At 52.7% G+C, this 2,643-nt stretch overlaps 1 non-coding gene across 1 annotated transcript; it reads left to right on the top strand.

Annotated features, from left to right (window-relative positions):
• The first annotated feature begins 2,063 nt into the window (after positions 1-2,063).
• On the top strand, positions 2,064-2,145 carry TRNAF-AAA. Its single transcript has one exon. It is a non-coding gene; the product is annotated as a tRNA-Phe (tRNA).
• Positions 2,146-2,643: the final 498 nt, after the last annotated feature.

Below are 2,643 nucleotides of genomic sequence, written 5' to 3'. Positions count from 1 at the left end.
AAATGTGCCTTTGTTTAACTGATGGAAACAAACCTAGACACTTAGAGGGTTGGAACTGATTTCAGCAGAGGGACATGTTTGCTAGGTTTTTGTGCATTTGCACAGGAAATCATTGAGAGTGTCTATTCATTTCAGGGACCCTATTTAGTGGAGCTGCTGAACATACTGGAAATGAAATTACTTTTACTGAAGGAACAGGTTTGGAAGGGGGCACTATGGATTTGAACTAAGGGCCACTGGATTTGTAGTCAAACACTTTACCACTGAGCTATAACCCCATGATATTTGCATAGGCACGTCAGTGATCTTAAGGATTTTGAAGGACAGGCTCTGCCTTAGCTCCTTTTCTATTCCCAGAGCACAGGGGTTTTAAAAATGGGGTTTGATTAAACTTTATATACACATGTAGACACCACAGCTTGCACACCCACCAACATAGCTTCCCCCAGTGACAGAGCTACCACCTCTCGGGGAGATGGGTTAACTGCACAGACGGGACAGCTCTCTCCCCTCCACTTAGAGCATCTTCATTATTTAGGAATAGGTGGGAAATAACCTCCTGAATGGACAGGAACCAATTTATCAAATATTGCTGTGTCTGCATTCAATATGGGTAACTGGTCATATTGGGCTGGATTAGTAGGAGCATTGCAAGCAGATCGAGGGAAGTGATTATTCCCCTCTATTCGGCACTGGTGAGGCCACATCTGGAGCTTTGCATCCAGTTTCCCCCCCCCCTCCCACTACAGAAACAAATTGGAGGGAGTCTAGGGGAGGGCAACAAAAATGATTAGGGGGCAGGGGACTTACAAGGAGAGGCTGAGGGCAGGGCCACCCAGAGGGGGGGCAGGTGGGGCAATTTGCCCCAGGCCCTGCAGGGATCCCCATGAGAATATAGCATTCTATAGTATTGCAACTTTTTTTTATGGAAGGGGCCCTGTAATTGTTTTGCCCCAGGCCCCCTGAATCCTCTGGCGACCCTGCCCAGACCGTGGTGCTGTTCCCCTACTCCACCCCTCTGAGGCTCCCCCTGTGCTCTGCCCTCACTCCCATTTGGCTACTTCCCACCCCTGCTCTTTGGCTGAGGCCTGCTGGTCCACCTTTCACTCACTCCTCTCCTCCCCCAAGGCCTCCTCACGCCTCTCTACTCCCTACCCCAAGGTCTGCCTGCTGCCCACACCTCTCTGCCCCCTCCCCTGAGACTCACCTTGCCCATCACCCACACCTCTCTGAGACCTCCCCTGAGACCCATCCTGCCCACACCTCTCTGCCCCTCCCCTGAGACCCACCCTGCCCATCACTCACACCTCTCTGCCTCCTCCCCTGAGACCCACCCTGCCCATCACTCACACCTCTCTGCCCCCTCCCCTGAGACCAGCCCTGCCCACTGCTCGTACCTCTCTGCCCCTCCCCTGAGACCCACCCTGCCATCGCCCACACCTCTCTGACCCTCCCCTGAGACCTGCCCTGTCCACCCCTCTCACATCTCTGACCTCTCCCCTGAGACCCACCCTGCCCATCACTCACACCTCTCTTCCCCCTCCCCTAAGACCAGCCCTGCCCACTGCTCGTACCTCTCTGCCCCTCCCTTGAGACCTGCCCTGCCCAGCGCTCACACCTCTCTGCCCCTCCCCTGAGACCCACCCTGTCCACCTCTTTCTTTGGTCATCTGTTGTTATTCCATGAATCATCAAGGATGGAATAAAAAGCTGAGTTTACTCCAGGGTGAGGAAAGAAAAGAGCCACCAACCCCCTGGCAAAGCTCAGTGCCCCAGAGAAAACCTGCCCCCTGCTATCGCAATCACTGATGGGAAAGGGACTGTCTGAATGATCAAGGCAGGAAATGGACAACAAGCTACAGCAACGTCATTAACCCCAAATACACTCTCCTCATGCTCCAGCCAGAAGGGAAAGGAGCAGGAATTCTTGCTGTTCAGCCATGGACACACTTACACAACGGCACAGCAGTGTGTGCGTTGTGGAAGCTGGTCTGAGGAAACAACTGGAATTGATCACTCAGTGAGAGCAGAACTAGAGCGCAGTGAGAGCCACATGTCAAGCAAGTAGTTGTGGCTGAGTGGTTAAGGCGCTGGATTAAAAATCCATGGGGGTCTCCCTATGCAGGTTCAAATCCTGCCAACTAAGGAGGAAGTTGTGGTTCTTTAGTTTCAATGGAGCTGGGTCTTGTCTCACTCTCAAGCTATATCTACATGAAAGGGTAACATGGCTTTAGTTAAAGTGCTTTAATTGAACGGCTGTTGCATGTCCACCACATGTCACCAGAGCACATCCATGCTAGCATCTCTTGGATTGCCACAGAGAGCAGTGCACTGTGGGTAGCTATCCCACTGTGCAACTGGCTGCAGGGTGCTTTGGGAAGGGTTTGCAATGCCTCACGGGCTGGTACAGCATCACATGATGCAGGTTTCTCTATCCCATTGTTCTAGGGGCATCCTACTAGATTGCCAGCTGCTTTTCAATTGCAGTGTGTGAGGTAGGGTAGAGAGTGTGTGTGGAGGGGAGTGAGTATGTTGGCATCAGTCCCCCTTCTCTCACTGGCTCGGCTCAGCACAGCAGTCTCTGTGACACACACACACTGCTGCCTGCTTAGCTCTGTGTCGGGGTGCTGGAACAGGGGGTTAG

This window comes from Gopherus evgoodei, chromosome 6 (genome assembly GCF_007399415.2).
Source record: "Gopherus evgoodei ecotype Sinaloan lineage chromosome 6, rGopEvg1_v1.p, whole genome shotgun sequence".
NCBI classification, from domain to species: domain Eukaryota; kingdom Metazoa; phylum Chordata; order Testudines; family Testudinidae; genus Gopherus; species Gopherus evgoodei.
Note: the sequence above shows the minus strand (reverse complement) of the source record. Positions and strands in the feature narration are given on the sequence as shown.